We start from the raw sequence: 17,604 nt of genomic DNA, 5'->3' as shown, positions 1-17,604 counted from the left end.
CGCCATATAAAAGGGGGAGCCCGGCTGCTATCGATCACGGCCAGGTTTACGATCAGCTCGCTGCTTTCCCCACAACTCCTAAAGCCCTACCGATCTAGGGAGGCGCAGAACGACGGGAAGACCAGACCGGAACCTCGCCGTGCTGTGCCGGGGCGAGTGCGAGTGGCGCCCGGAGGGGATCGGGAGGATCTCCCGATCGTCATCGACCACAAGTTCGTCATCAACACCGCCACACCAAGCCTCGCCTCACGCAGCGTCGATGGGATCGTCAATGACCCGTAATGCATCTCTAAACCTCTCTGATTATGATCATTAGGTGTTCTAGTGGCTATTGTTCACGATCTGGTGTTACTCTTGAAGTATTAGGCCTAACAATGGTATCAGATGCCTATTACTGCTAGCACTAGAACCCTAGTAGTGATCTGAGATCACAATTTTGTATAAAGATCATGTTTTTTAGGCTGTTTATGTTGATGTTTAGCCCCTGTTATGCATGCTAGGCTCTCAGATTTGGTATGCAAGCAATCTGATGATCCTATTTTAGTTTCGAAATCATGATTAAGCCTCAGATTAGCCCGAATTATTGTTTTATGTTGCATGATTAGATGATGTATACACCCTAACCCTAATTCCCCAATTACGGATGAACCCTAAATATGCAATTTGGCACGTTTTTGAGGATGAGAACCTCACCTGACGCCGCCGGGTCGTTGCCTCTCCCTTCGGGGCCCGCCGGAGCAGCGATAGCTCCGGCGAGGGCAAGGATCCCGCGCCGCCGTACCCTCCCGACGGAGGAGCGAGCGGATGGACGCGCCGCAAGGCGCGGAATGGACGCGCGGTCGCTGGCCGCCGAGCCACCTGCCGCCGTCGTTGACGAATGGCCGCCGAACGCCGGCGCACCCCACCAGTACGAGGACACCGGCACCAGTAGCCACGCTCGGCGGAGGAGCACGCGGGACTCGGTCCTCGCATGCTGCTCCGTCGAGCGCAGCCACCGTGCCGCCATGGTCACCCCGCGCGCCGCCGGCCGTGGTCGCCCCGCGCGCCGCGTGCTGCCGGCCGTGTTCGCCCCGCGCGCCGCCTGCTGCCGGCCGTGGTCGCCCGCGCCTCGCGCGCCTCCCGCCGCCGGAGCACAGCCACCGTGCCGCCGTGGTCTCCGTCGCGGGATTTTCGGGTGGGGAATGATTTTAGGGTTAGGGTTTCCATGAGCCACCGGTTTTTGTTCCGGCCCTGGATGATCTCGGCCGTCCGATCCCCTGGACGGTCCAGATCAAGGCGGAGCAGCAGCCGGGCTGGGGGTCCTTTTGGGCTGCATCTGAGAGTGGGCTTCGGCCCAGGTTGTTGACGGTCCAGTGTTTTCTGGGCCGACGACTTTCTGTTTTCTTTTATGTTTTTCAGTGCACTTTTATGTTAATACCTCATGTTTTATGCACTCGTAATAAACGAGAAAATAATTGCCTAAAATAATGTGATCGGAAAACATGCTACTTATTCCGAACAGTAAATGAACCAACGAGATTTTTTGTTTAGAGTATTTAGTATGTTTTAATGTTGAATAATCAAATTAAACATTAAATATGTTGTTCCTTAAATGCTTAATGTTGATGTTTAATTTTGAGAATGTCATGATCGCAAAAATAATTCGACCAACGTTGTGTTATTTACGCAAGTCAAACCCCTAATGTTGTTCTAATTCATGTCATTTCTGCCCAACGGTGTTTGACATAGAATAAGAATTTTATGGCATGTTTATTTTATATTCATGCAATTTTACTTATGTATGTCCATGTCAATTTTCAGCTTCCGCTGCGATGCGTTATGATGTCGTCGAGCGAGTTGACCGGCAGCAACTTTCCTCGTTGGAAGAACTCTATTGAGCTATGTTTGGCTTTCAACGAGTTTGATTATGCCTTAAGGGAGGATAAGCCCGTGGCACCAGTTGCTGGTGCTACGGGGTATGATGAACTAAAGAAAACTTATGACTCCAAGATGGAGAAGTGGGACAAATCCAATCACGTTGCAATGCTCGTGATGAATTCTTCCATTTCACCTGAGATTATTGGGGCTCTCCCCAAGAAAGATATCGCTAAGGAATTTATGGAAGCCTTGGAGGAGCAATTCAAAGGCTACGAAAAGGTTTATGCTCATGAGCTTTTTCACAAGCTACTTGGCAAGTATAAAAATGATGGTGATGTTAGGGGACACATACCGAGAATGATAAATGCTTCAAATAAACCGAAGCACCTAAAGTGTGAGCTCAGTGACAACCTCCTTATCATCATGATCTTGGAGTCCCTCCTCGAAGAGTTCGATCAGTTCAAGATCAACTACAATTCCATGAAGGAGAAGTGGACACTTGCTGAGATATCCCCTCGGATTGTCCAGGAAGAATAAAGAATGATGAGGCAGAACAAGGATCGGGCTTTTCATGTTGCATCCTCAAAGAGAAAGCATGACGGGTCGTGCCCTTCAAAGTCGCCAAAGAAAACCTTCAAGAAGGAAATGCCAAAGTTTAAAGGAAAGGAAAAGGAAAAGGATAATGGATGTCTTCGCAGCCCACCGATAATGTCTCGTTTCTTTTGTAAGAAGGAAGGCCATTAGCGTAAAGGACTGTCATGAATACCTCAAGTGGATGATGAAGAAAGGTACAGATGAAATCACTTTTGTTGATGAAATGTTATATACTGATTTCTCTTGTACATCATGGTGGATTGATTCAGGTGCAACTGCTCACGTTGCTAATTCTATGCAGGGATTAAATATGATCCAAACCGTAACAAGCGGGGCAAGACGACTTAGAGTTGCAAATGGAGTTGAAGTTGATGTTGAAGCTGTTGGGTCACTCACCTTGGAGCTCCACACCGGCTTTCACCTTCATTTAAATAATGTTCTTTATGTACCTACTTTAAGTAGGAATTTGATTTCAGTTTCTTGTCTCGATGATAACATGTTTGAGTGCAAGTTTGGTAACAAACAATTTGTTTTAAATTATTGTAATAAAGATGTTGGCCTCGGTGTCAGACGAGGCAAACTATATATGTTATCTATGAATGATTATGTTTTGCATGTGAGTAATGTTTCAAATGTTGAGAAGAAATGGAAGGGTACTAGCACTTCTTCGAAATTGTGGCACTGTCGTTTAGGCCACATTTCGAGGGGGGAATGGAAAGACTTATTAAAAATGATGTACTCCTCCCATTAGACTTCTCCGATGCGGACAAATGTGTTGATTGCATCAAAGGTAAATATGCAAAAACAATTAAGAAAGGAGCGGTAAGAGCCACGAGTGTCCTCGAACTCATACATACTGACATATGCGGACCTCTTAATGTTAAGTCTATAGATGGTTTTGATTCGTTCATCACCTTCACAGACGACTTTTCCCGTTATGGGTACATTTACCCTATACGTGATCGATCGGAAGCTTTGGACAAATTTAAAGTGTTCAAAGCCAAAGTTGAGAACCAATTGAATGCAAAAAATAAAATTTGTACGATCTAATCACTGGGAGAGTATTATGGTAGGCATGCTCCTTATGGGCAAACTCCAGGACCCTTTGCTAAGGTCCTAGATGAGAATGGAAATGTTGCCCATTATTCACTGACTTGTGAGCCCCAACAAAATGGTGTGGCTAAGTGTCATAATGGCACGCTTATGGATATGGTGCGTAGCATGCTTAGTCATGCAAGTTTGCCGGTAAGCCTATGGATGGAGGCATTGAAGACGGCTGCACATATTTTAAATCTTGCTCCCACTAAGTCAGCACCGAACACACCTCACGAGATGTGGACGGGAAAGAAACCGAGCTTGAACTATTTACGTGTGTGGGGCTGTCCTCGCTCGAAGCTAGAATTTTCAATCCACAACTTAAGAAGTTAGACCCAAAAACGGTTAGTTGTTTCTTCGTTCGGATACCCGCACAGGGGAAAGGGATATCGTTTCTATTGCCCCGGTCATACCACTAAGTACGTGGAGACCCGGCAAGCGGTATTTTTTGAGGATAATGAAGTTAATGAAATAAGGAAGATCGATCTTGAGGAAAAGCGGGTGTGTGCTCCATCCCCGATTATCCAAAAGGTCGTTCTACCAACGCAGAGGAGAATCACTTCTAATGTTGAGACCGAACCTCACAGCTTCTGGTCCTCAACCCGATGGTGATTCCTGAAACTAATGATAACGCAAATCCAGAAGGTGAAGAAAATCACCAGTCGGATAATGAAGAAGATCCTCATAATAATAATGCCCCTCCACCACCATCGCCTGTGAGAAGATCACATCGAGAAAGAAGAAAAGCCATCTCAGATGATTATATCACCTACATGAGTGAGGATGTAGATGATATAGGGAAGGTGGAGGATCCAACCTCATACAAGGAGGCCATTAAGAGTTTGAATTCGTCTAAGTGGCAAATCGCCATGGAAGACGAGTTGAAATCTATGAGCTCAAATGATGTTTGGGACCTAATAGAAGTTCCTAATGACGCCAAAAGAGTAGGCTCCAAATGGATCTACAAAACTAAGTACGACCCCAAAGGGAACATCGAAAGGTTCAAAGCTAGACTTGTGGCAAAAGGTTTCACACAGAGAGAAGGAATCGATTATAATGAGACTTTCTCTCCTGTGTCATCTAAAGATTCTTTTAGGATCGTCATGGCTCTGGTAGCACATTTCGACCTAGAATTGCATCAAATGGACGTTAAGACGGCATTTCTAAATGGTGACCTTGATGAAGACGTATACATGACTCAGCCGGAAGGTTTTGTTGTGGAAGGAAAGGAACATTTAGCATGTCGTCCGAAGAAATCCATCTATGGCTTGAAGCAAGCTTCAAGACAGTGGTACCTCAAGTTCGATAAGATTATTAGAACTTTTGGTTTTACTCGAAAATGTTAAGGACAACTCGCATTTATGTTAAGTTTAAGGGCAGTAGGTTCACAATATTAGTCCCGTATGTGGATGACATATTATTGGCCCGCAGATGATAAGGATATGCTGCACGAGACCAAGAATTTTCTCGTCTTCCAATTTTGATATGAAAGATCTCGGTGAAGCTTCATATGTCCTCGGCATTGAGATTCATCGAGATAGGTCTAAAGGTGTGTTGGGACTATCACAAAATGCATACTTTGAGCGAGTACTAAAGAAATTCAATATGCATAAGTGCTCCGGCTCACCTGCCCCGATAGTCAAGGGCGATAAGTTTGGGACATTTCAATGTCCGAGGAACCAAATTGAAACCGATCGGATGAAGTCGGTTCCTTATGCTTCAGTTGTTCGGAAGCATCATGTATGCACAAGTTTGTACACGCCCGACTTGGCTTTTATAACCGGGATGCTTGCAGATTCCAATCAAATCCAAAGCACTAGACCACCGGAAGGCCGCAAAGAAAGTCTTGCGTTATATGCAAGAGACAAAAGGGTACATGCTTACGTACGGTAGGTCCGATAACCTACAAGTTGTTGGTTACTCGCGATTCCGATCATGCCGGTTGTGTGGATAGTAAGAAATCCACGTCAGGTTATGTATTCACACTTGCCGGAGGAGCTATATCGTGGAAAAGCTCCAAACAAACTATAGTTGCTTCATCTACGATGCAAGCGCAGTTTATAGCATGTTACGAGGCCACCGGGCAGGCCGTATGGCTAAAGAATTTCATTCCCGGACTTAAAGTGGTCGACAGACATTTCAAAACCACTTCTATTGTACTCGCGATAATGAACCCGCAGCTTTCTATGCGAATAACAACAAGTCAAGTGATGCTGCCAAACACATTGACATTAAGTATCATGTTGTGATGCATAGGATCCAGGATCAAACAACTAAGGTTAAGCATATAAGTACGACTCGTATGCTTGCGGATCCGCTAACGAAAGGCTTACCACCCAGAATCTTTCGTGAGCATGTTGCCGGCATGGGATTACCGGAAGCCTTATGATTCTGGAATAAAGGGACCATAATAAGAACCACTCCCAATAAGTATTATGTTATCCATTTCAAGATAGGCTGGTATGCCATAAGTGTTGAGGTTCAATAGCATTTCATTGGTTGTTGTAACACCTCACTTTGGTTTATTATTCCTATGGAGAATGGGCAAATGATGTTAAACCTAACGATCAAGGGGAGAATGTTGGTTGACCCGTCAGGTTTAAGAGACAAAAACGTTCTAGTCAAATAACGTCAGGTTTAGAGATAAACATTGACAAAAACGTTCTAGTCAAATAACGTTAAGGAGGAGGCCCACGAACCAACGTTCGTGACCAACTCGTTCGCATCTCACGCGCCCTATCGGGGGCACCAAAACCAACTCGATGGTTTGGTCCCCTCGTCGCCGCGCCATATAAAAGGGGAGCCTGGCCGCTATCGATCACGGCCAGTTTTACGATCAGCTCGCTGCTTTCCCCACAACTCCTAAAGCCCTACCGATCTAGGGAGGCGCAGAACGACGGGAAGACCGGACCGGAACCTCGCCGTCGCCGTGCCGGGGCCAGTGCAGGTGGCGCCCGGAGGGGATCAGGAGGATCTCCCGATCGTCATCGACCACAAGTTCGTCATCAACACTGCCACACCAAGCCTGCCTCACGCAGGCGTCGATGGGATCGTCAATGACCCGTAATGCATCTCTAAACCTCTCTGATTATGATCATTAGGTGTTCTAGTGGCTATTGTTCACGATCTGGTGTTACTCTTGAAGTATTAGGCCTAACAGATAGACCTGGGCTCGAGCATCGTTGGCGGGGGGCTGGCGACAGCCTCTGCTGGGCTGCTGCGGCGGCGGCCGGAGGGCTGGGTCGGCGGCGAGATAATTTGGGGCGGGAGCGCGATGAGTCCCCTACTTCGGCTCGACCCCTGCATCACGGCGTTGGGCCTTCCCCGTTCTTTGGCGCACTACGATCCCCACCGTGACCCGTCGTTTCCCCGACCCCCGCCGCCGGCCAGGGCTTCCGCCGCGCCACATAACGCCACCGGACCATCTCTCCGCGGCCAGCCTACGCTGCCAGCCCAGTTCCCCGTCACCCCGCCACCATCAAGAGCGCCGGCCACCGGTGGTCGCCACCACTACTCGCCGCCGCCAAATCAACGGCGCAAACTACCGTCCGTCCACCCCCAAGTTTCTACGCCACCGCTGGGCACCACACACCACCCGTCCACTGACCTCCTCCGTGCCGTGAGGCGCCGCCGCCGAAACGCCCGAGCGCCGCCGCTGGAAGGCCCGGCATCGCCCACCATGGCAGACCATTCCTCCATCCTCAGGTCAACCTCCCGACCACGACCCCTTCCTACCCCCTGCTGTGAGGGCTCCTGGTGCTGCTCTTCTTTTACGTGTGTGCAGCTCTTGCTGCTTCGACTCTGCTAGCATGTGCTGCAGCGCTTTCTTTCTCTGCCTGCGGGTGCCTTCAGCAGGTAAGTATTGCGTGCTGGCATCTTATGTCTCTTTTTGCCATGTGATTCTAGCTTATGTGTAACCTGATGTATGTGTGTTCAGTCACCATCACCAGTGTGAGGGAGATGAAACACAATGTTTTGTTAAAATAATTTGGGTGCATTTAGAATATTCTGTTTTGCTTCAGTCTGGTTCTGGCTTTCCCAAACTGAATTTGTGGGATATCTGCCTACGATTCCAAATCCGAGCTAACAAGCCCGAGCTGGGAACGAGGTTGCCACACATATTCAGAGAAATTTATTAGAGAACATAGTTCATCGAGTAGCTACTTTCCGAGGAAGTTTCCAAGCAGATCCCAGTTACAAAATAGCCAAAGCTTACACCACTGCAACTGGAGGCTGGGGGACTAGGATTTTAACCCTTTCCAAAAATAGATGAAGTAGGCTCGGGTGCAACTTATTTATAGTTCTCAAGAAAGTGACTAGGGGCAGGTGAAAAAGCTTAAGGAAGCAAGTGAAAAGGGTTCATCCGATTTAGTAGATTGAATGGCAGTCGCAGTGCTGGGTTGTCCTTTTTATCAGTTTTTTCTCTTGTGGTTCTACTGTTGTTTGTCTTGCTGATTAGGTCGTGTTGTTTCATTTCCTAGGTTATTGGTCACCGTGGATCACCGTGGATCAGCAGCAACGTCGCAGTCAAAATATTCGTCAGGAAAATCGGCATATTCTAGCATCTGGAGGTGTGTTGTTTGCATTCTTCCTCGTGTGTTCTTCATCTCATTGTTCTTTTGGGTGTTTTACAACGACCCGCAGATTGTGCTTATAAAATGGGGCGCAGTTGATATCACAACCGTTGTTTATAGTTGTGTTCCTCGAGATTCGGTCTAGCATGACCCCACGTGAAAAAGGAATCTACAACTGTCATGTGTGTAAAATCAACAGTACTTTTGACATTACTACATGTACCATATGAAAAATTGACAAGGACTTTATAAATCCAGCAGTACTTTTTGCAGGACTACATGAACATGGCATATGGACTACATGCGCAAACAATAGAGGACTTTATAGATACAGTTCACGAAATCAATTTTAAAAAATTAAATATTAGACTCATTTTGAAGAGTTCGTCGGGAGGAAGTCAAATATGCAAACAAAATCTCATTTACATTTGTTATGCGAAAGTTATACTCATTTTAGAATTAGTAGTGTATTTCAAGAAGAGAATCTTTTGCAATGAGTGGATAAGCTAGTGGACCCCACAGATGAGCATCCATATGCATGTGAACGGCTGTGATTTCACTTGCGCCCCAATTCATAAGTGCCAATGCATTTTCGTTCGGTTTTACAAAGCACTCAGCTGATGTATAACCAGTTAACCACTCAGGGGACGCGCCCAGTTGGATAACCACAAAAGTCACGCATCAGATCGGACCCACGTGATGTGTGCGACGTGCAGGTACGCACTGAAGTTTGTAATTGTTGCCTCACTTCCGTAGCATTCTTGAATTGTAGTTAGATTAGTTCCTGTAGGGCTAGCTAGCACATTGGTACATTGCTGTGTGATACAAGAGTGGTAGATTAATCAGTTTCTGTATTCCAAAATCAGCTAAGCATTGCTGCCGACTGCCTGATCTGAAGTGCTATTGTTGTTATTTTCAAGCAGAAAAATGAAGATTCGTGCTGAAGTCAGAGCCTGAGAGGTGCGTTCCGAGTTCATCATTCTCTCTTTATCTTGTGTTGCTCTTGCCTGGCTCCTCAAGCAATCAACGTCGTATCATGAAATCCCTGCTCTATTCTCCATCCTAATGGATTCAAGCACATGACCATCTGAATCGGATTTGATCCGTAACATCTCATCAAGAAATATAGGTACATATCATTTTTCAGCATTGCTCTCAAGTGTTGACAAGATTATGCTCTGTAGACTGTAGGTAGAAGATGAGAGCCAGCCTGGGTGGTCTGCATCGCCTTTAGCGGTACCCTGTTCATGCATTCACCATCCAGCCAGTTTCCTTTAATGTTAATAGGAAGCTTTACATTTTCCCCATATCAGCCCATGTTAGCCAGCGTAATTAGTTGATGTTTCCTATGAAGTTGTTTGAGATTAATGGTTGTTGTTGTCGCCCCTTTTTTGTTTGGATTTATCTTCTCTTGATAATTTATCTATTGAGTGTCTTCCTCAGTTGGCTGCTATGCATATGCCCTGCAACTAGCAAAGTTTTCTTATCTATGTTCAATGCCACTACAATATGTTTCTTGATTTTCTTATATTGTTTAATTAGAGTTCTTTCCATCGATAGTTTGATAGCACGAGCTTTGGCCTATTAGTTGAATGGGGAAAACTGCAATGATATGTAGAACTCTATGTGAGATAAAGGAAAGAGCATCCCTCCTTGGGGATGCAATAATAATCAGGAATTACGATGTAGTTAGTTTGACATGATCCTCACTGATCAGAAGGTCTCCATTGGCTGCCTATGCAGTACGTTAATTATGAAAGTTTCTACTTACGTGGTTCCTCTCTTGTATTTCTAAAATTATCCAAATAGATGATTTTTCGGCATTCTAATATAAGACATTCATATGTAAATTTCTTGCAATCGTAACTACAGAAACTAATAATATGTACTATGATGTTTCCCTTTAAGGTTCAAGTATTTTGATTTTCGAGCTGACACTTGCAGAAAATACAACAAGGTATTTGCAGCTAAAAGTTGTGTACTTAGGTTAATACCATACATGTGGTATATGTGGCTCACGTAGAAGTGATAATATGATCTATTTGATGCATTTTAGGCATCTAGATTTGAATTGTTCTCTACTATGAGTTTATGTTTGTTCTCTATAAATGATGAGTTGAACATATTGCTGTTCTAGATGTATTAGTTTGTATTTCCTATTTGGCATACATATATATCTCATACATCCGGATGCCACTGTAGGTGCATGCTGCCATGTCCAGCCAAATGGTCATAAACACTTCTTTTGTTTAATTGCTCAATAGTTATAAGAGACATCGTGTAATTTAGTAGTGGGTCTGCTGAGTGTTTCCGTGGTATGTATCACTTCCATTATGACTCGATTTGTCTTCCCTAGGTATGTTTGAATTTTTATTTTTCCCAACAAATATATTATTATATGATTATCTCTATTTGTTGTAATTAAACTTGACATATAAAAATATTCTTTGAATCATTATAACGCTACTTATCCATAAGTACTTAACCCTATTATTCATTCAGCTATCAATAGATCAACAACATTTATTTACTATCTTTCTAAGCTACTGAAAAGTCGGCCTGATAATAATATGGTAAAGGATCAAATAAAAAATGGTTTGACAACTCCAAGATAATACGAAATACAGACCCATCTGAATTTTCAGTTATGTAAAGAGCATACATCTTAAGCCGTATGCTTCTCAGTATATGTGAGGTACTTATATAGAGAAAATATGTCACATTATTGCTATAACAGTTTTAATTATTTATACAAGTAAGAAACTATATGCGATCAAAGTTGTAATTTCCCTCATTAAAGCTCATAGCTATTTTCCCCCGCAATGCTTTGGTAACAAACTTAGTTTTTTTTTTTTGTACTACAATTAATATAAAAGTCTAGCCTCCATTTTAGGGAAACACGGTAGATGGGGCTGTGTACCAGCAAAATGTGTCGATCAATTCAGAGACTAATTGAAGGAAGGCTTGATCTACACTTGAGATGTTAATTGTTGCAGGAGCACAGGAAAAATTGCAGAATGGCAGGGCATCCGTACATAATCAACTTTGCTTAATGCCCACTGATTCAGGAAGTTACTCATCAGCATGAGAGTTTCCCTCTGTTTGCATATAAGGCTTATCCATTTGATGTTCTAGAAGCATGTATAGCAGATGCGTACTTTAAGGTTTCCCTTATCTTGCACTACAGATGCCATCAGGGTTTTTGTGTGTCAAAATCATAAGAAGAACCTCTAATAAAAGTTATATCAAACTAGCATAGCATCTGTCTATGTTTTTCTTCGCCTCTATAGCAGACCTTTTCTAGCATAGGTCGTAGTTGTTGAATGAATTTGTTTTGCTCTAAAAATATATAATTTTGTGTTAGGTGTATATCTTAAATTGTTACATAACTATTACATTTGTTACAATAGAGTAGACTTGTATCCATTGCTAGAGTAACATAATTTTTTATGTGCCTATATAGTGCAGAAGTCTTGGTACATCAATATGCATAAATATTTGACTTTTCCTGGTTACTTCAGTTCTTTTTTATTTCATATTACTCTTTAAGCAAGTTAGGACTAGATACCGATTATCTAAGCACATGATACACTGCTGACCAGTGAATATACACTTCTACAATTAGACACAATCCAATCAACAAATTTCTGTCCATTTGCCGTAAAATAATCCCAGATCGTGGGAAACATGTTGTGCAGTCCAATAAGGTTACTTCTATCATCAGAACTTTCTCAGAGCACTTCTGTCAGGTTTCTCAGGTCTTACATGCATCCCGGCAAACTCCATTTCATGGAATTTTTTGAAGCTAGCATTCTATTGCCAACTATGACTTCCTTTGTTGAAAACTAATTTCTGTAAGTATTAATAATTTAATATGGATTACATGTTTTGAGTTGTTTATCATTTTATCTACTCTCCGATATATTAGGAATCTCCTTTTTAAAATGGGGTATTTGTGTCATTATATATTCCAAGGAGACATGATGTGCATAGGTGGAAAGACATTAAGAAATCTCAAATAGAAATTATAACTCTATGTATAAACTGTATAGTGTAAAAATGTAGAGAGGGCATTCGAACTGACCAGAATAATTTCAAGTTGTGTTTGTGTAAATTTATGTTAAAATAGAATTTATATTATATTGTAGATGCGCTAGCTTTGCATTGCTTCGCTGAAGACTAATGATTAAGTGATGCTGGTCATTTACGCGTAATGGATTTCTGAAGATGCAAGTACCTTGCTTATATTGGTTAATGGGAGATTTGAATAGTGTGACTTGCACGAAACAGAAATTTTGTTAGATCAGTAGCTTGGATAATATTTTGGACAATATTAACAAACCAACTGGTACGCTTAGAAAAGCAAAACAAATAGTACCATTACAATAACATAAAAAAGAGGATGGTAGACATCACAACTATGGAACAGCAAATCTGCTATAATGTATCTGTTGGTAAAAGAGGGGTCACCCATTGTTCCTGAGAGGTATATTAACTTATGCAAACGAGAAAGTAAATAAGCTTAGGAAGGGTTATGTACTTATTAGTAAATGGAACAAAGCAGACAATCCAGGAAACTGCTATGCATGTACTTCAGTATATCCAGCTGATTATTAAATGTTTGATTGTTAAATACACACTTAGTTAATTGAAGCCCTTTCATGCTCCATCACTTCCAGGATCTGTCTTTTTTTTTGCAGACAAGATCAGATGGCCCAGCTCATCTTCCTGATGTATAGCAGTGCCTACGCTGGAGCTATGAGCTTATCTGCCATTTACTTTTATAGTTGGTTTTGAAACACACTTACACATGGTAGTCTGTGCTGAATCATTTTGCGTTGTGCATTTTTCTGTGCAAGTGCCGTGCCATATAATCAGTCTTAACTTTGTTTGACCATTACATAAGAATAATAATGAATCACGCAGCAAGGCTGTGAATAGCTGACATGCCCTCCTACATTTCTGTCAAATTTTTGCCATTAGGATTTATGTTCGAGGAAAAAAATTCGAGGAAACATTAGGATTTATTTGGCTGCAAAACATTTTGTCTTTTTTTGTTGTCTGGCTGAAAAGATGCTTTTCGCTATTGCAAATTAGGGTTCTGCATTCCTGTATATTTTTGCGAGTAACCAACTCTCTAAACGGCTGTTGTTTGTCGAAACACCTGGCGGGGAGCATCACATGGATGACAGGTTTGTATGACTGCTCCTGTTGGCGAGCCCAAGAGTCTCCCAAATCTCTTCCAGTTGCTAAATGCCATGTAAACCACATAGTATACATTTCCTCCCAGTGAACCTGCCTTATGAATTATGTAGCCATATCTTATCAATATTAGTACCACTAGCTTATCCGTACTACTCTGATGCTATGCAAGCTAAATTGTATTGTTTTATTTGCAGTCTGTCTTAACAAAGAGGGTCCTCACGTCATTACAGGCACTTCTTCACGGGATCAGGGTGTGGATGGCAATGCATGTCTCTAAATTTAGGATCAAGATTCTGTTCTATGATAATTAATTAAGTAAAATGTTAGAGTTGGATGTTTGGACACTGACAGTGGTCTGCTTGTATTTTTCTGTTCTATTTTTCTACCATTGTCCCACTAAACTTTTACATATGTACTTCTTTTGAAACTAAACTTTTATATCCAATGTTTATGACACTTTGTCCGCTTATGTATTGAACCGACAATCAAATATTGACCGTTATGATAGTTAATTTTACATAAAATCAATCACGATTTAAATTTTCACCTATACTTTGAATTGGAAGTTGAAGTAGTCTGAACAAATTAATGGGACAATGGTAGAAAAATATAAGTGGACCACTTTCAGATGTATAAGTTTACTGTGAAAAGAAGTTCAGTGTCATAAAGATTGGAATGTACACTCCCTCTCTAGGTACCATAAATTTGAAAATGTATCTACGATATAATTATTTTTATACACAAGATGATTCTATAGTAAATAAAGATGGACGAATTTTAGGAAACACATAGGAAGAGAAAGAAAATTCTTAGGATCATGTATTTACTTTTCACATCTGGAGATCCAGCTAATGATGCAGAACGGGCAGGTACGTGTCACTGCCAAAAATTACCATCAAGCAGCTACCATATGGCGCGGCGTGCCGCCGCGCCCTTAATTGCTAGTGTGTCTTTATTAGGCAACAGCAAATGTCTTCAGTCTTTATCGCTCTGCTCACACTCATTTGGCTTCCATGTGGATATTGCATAGAGTATCCTTCCCTTCCACCCAAACACTAGGTATCGATCTTCTTCGTCGACACAATAGTCTTTGTGATAAATCTGTCTCACCATAGATTGTATTCCTTTTACGATGGCTGGATTCAGTGGAAGTTGCTCAAACCCGGCCCGGAGGTTTCTTACCTTCCATTTCTTGTAACTTTCTGGCCTTTCAGTCCTTTCTGATCCTTCGCATGCAATAACATTGAGAATTCCGTATTTATATAAATCCCTTTCTATGATCATTCTTGTCTCATTATCTCGCTGAGTAGTTTTATAAAAAATATCAAATAATGCAGTATAGTGGTACATGACTTCTTTAAAACGTGATAAAAAGAACGGGGTGCTGTAAGATCCATTCACGACTCCATGGATGAAAACTTTCGGCTTCATCATCCTTATGGTATTGAGCACCCTACTCCTGGCGCTATTGATGGATATTGTCTCATCACCAAGATTCTTCATCCGGTGTATGCAATTGACTATGAGAACTTCATCTTCCTCGATGTTCAAATCTTTTATGGAGATGGCTTCCCATTTTGATGAGATTTGTTGATATTCAAGCGGTACTTTGAACATGTTGGCATATTCAACTAATCTTAGCCATGTGTTCTTGTTCATTTCGTCTGGCCGGAAACCTGGCAGTGGCACCTCTATACCGGTAATCCGAAGCTTGGGCGGCCCACCTTCTCTATTTGCAAATTGTTTCAATAGTGATGGCCACTGAAAACCAAAGCAAATGCCAAAATCAATAATGTGCACTTGTGGTTTTCCCTTTGAGACGTCAAGGATAGTTTTGTTTGAGAAATAATATGATGACCTCAAGTAAGGACATATTGTGAAACACAGATGGAATAGCTTCAAAATATCTGCTGCATTCCTTGGTGTAGTGATGAACTTCTGGTTTATCTGATTGCCATTTCCGGACAATCGTATCTCCAGGCAATCTGCTAGGTAAAACGCTAGCCTCTGGGAATCATCGCCACTTGGTGAAGAATATTGTCTTATGATTTTCAGTGTGTCACTTGCTAAGATACGGTTGTTCACAGATACTGCTTCTGCACAATGGATAAGGAGAGTTCTGAGATCCACCACCTCTTTCTTCTTTCGTGTTTTACCTTTTGTCGTTTGCCGAGATGGTTTTCTTCCCTGATCATTCTGTGAATACTTGGTCGATTTATCAGCCATGGTTTCTGGCAAAACATCTACGGGCTTAAGCTCAGAGCACAGTAGAACCTTGTCGAACATCTCATTTCGGATTGGCTGATCGGAAGAAATGGCAAACTGTTTGTTTCTCCTTCCTTCTAACAAATCAAGATCTTCTATACTTGGATAAACTTTCCGACCTCGAACTTCAGATGATGCATGCTTGATTTGGTCTTCAGCATTCATCTGAAGAAAAAAATTATGTCGGCTCGGATTTTGGGTAATGGAAAGGCCATTGAGGTTCAAACCAATCTCCACTCTTTCAGCACCCAGTGGGAATTGTTTCGCATGTCCAACAATGGTAGATAAAGTCCATGGATCCTGAAAAGCTTGTAAGTTTCCACTGGAGTGGTAATTACTTGAGATGATATTTACAGAGCAGCTACTGCATGAATGTATATTAAGCTTGCTAACGTTGGTCAGTCGATCACAGCTACAAGGTGGTAGTCTCTGAGGCAAAATTGGATATTGATGTCCAAGAAGTTTATAGAAGGGCTCTTCCATTGTTCTAAGGTCAGTTTCTCCATGATGTGATCTGACCTTATCATCAGTGTCTTGCATCAATATCTGCTCTATGGTGCTGAGAGTTATATCCGAGTTGATCTGTTGGTGCTCAGGATAGTCTGCCACATTGATTCGACACCAATCTGATATTTCATTGCGGCTGGCTGTGTACGGTTGGGGGCTGTAGATTTTACAAGAAGTGGACGTGCTCCATGGAACTTCACCATCCTTGTTGGAAACAATTGATAGTGTAGGATAGTTGCTCATAGGGGTGGGTGGATGCAAAAATAACTCTGAATCATTGTACTTTGAAGTCGGCTCGATGAACTGCTGAGAATAATAGGTATCGCCCCCAGTAGTATTTTCCATAATGCTGTGAAAATTAAACGAGCTGGACTTGTCACTGGTGCCCATCATGTACATTCATATGATCTCTGTACTATGTCTTACTGCACTTTGCACCAGATTTTCCTGACTTGCAGTGTAAACAGTTGACTCAGTATGTGAACAACAAAAAGAAGGATGACTTGGAATACATGAAATATTCCCCTAGTATATGAAGCCCAAATTTATATCAAGACATTGATATCTTTATTGAAATTTCTCTGCCTTGATAGAAATTTTGAGAACTTAAACAAGATGTACTGGCTACTAGGTTAGGAACCACCATTATACTTAAAGTTTCTCATACAATGGACTTGTTAAGACACTAATCAGCAAAAATAACGAAAGTGGTCTTACAGAACAAAGCCGTATATAAGTGTAGTCTTAAAAATACCATGTTAATACCAATTTGATTAAGGATGTGTCTAATTCTCAGTAAGATGATGTCATTGAATCTCAGTTGCAACTCATATTGCAACTCATGACTAGCATGAATCACAAAGCAAATCTAATAGTCCGGAATAATTTTCTTAGTTGCATCTTGCAACTGAAGAAAAAAAATTTAGTTGCAAACCCACTTGCAACTAGAAAAACTCAATTGCAATACAACTTATAAGTTATAACTCATGTGTACGCAAATCACGATGCATTCGATGGTGTAGGACTTGACTGAGAACTAACTTAATTCTCAGCTAGGTGAGAACAACTGAACAAGCAAATCCGTTTGATTAATATAGTGAGGGACTTGCCATTGATTTTATGCATGTTAAATCTTGAAGGGAAGAGAATAGATACTTACCATTGACTTTCTGCAGGGATCACACAAAACTCCAGACGTCAGGAACAGGAGTCTCACAAGATTGTACACTCAAATTGAATAGCAAACCAATGCACGGGCCAGCGGAAAGAAGAGCTGGAAATACCAAAGGAAGGATGAATCCGGCCTTCAAATAATGAACAAGTCGCAGGACATGGACACACTGGTTGCTGTCTGGCTAAGCTGTTGGTTCAGTTATGCTGAGGAAAGCAAGAAGAGGCTGTCAGTTTTATCTGAGCTGCTGGTGAGTTCGCCAAGGTATTGAGCGTTGATAGCAGTGACGGAATTCTTCGTCGTAGCGGGTGCTGCTAGAGGCAAAACAAGAGATAG

The 17,604-nt window shown here is 42.2% G+C and overlaps 1 long non-coding RNA gene across 1 annotated transcript; it reads left to right on the top strand.

Moving 5' to 3' along the window:
• Positions 1–7,282: 7,282 nt before the first annotated feature.
• LOC124690433 lies at positions 7,283–13,781 on the top strand. The gene is made up of 4 exons (XR_006998780.1): positions 7,283–7,401; positions 8,028–8,117; positions 8,765–8,836; positions 9,044–13,781. It is a non-coding gene; the product is annotated as an uncharacterized LOC124690433 (long non-coding RNA).
• Positions 13,782–17,604: the final 3,823 nt, after the last annotated feature.

The sequence above is a fragment of the Lolium rigidum genome, chromosome 1 (genome assembly GCF_022539505.1).
Source record: "Lolium rigidum isolate FL_2022 chromosome 1, APGP_CSIRO_Lrig_0.1, whole genome shotgun sequence".
Classification (NCBI taxonomy): Eukaryota; Viridiplantae; Streptophyta; class Magnoliopsida; order Poales; family Poaceae; genus Lolium; species Lolium rigidum.
The sequence above is the reverse complement of the archived record's forward strand: the minus strand, read 5'-3'. Positions and strand labels throughout refer to the sequence as shown.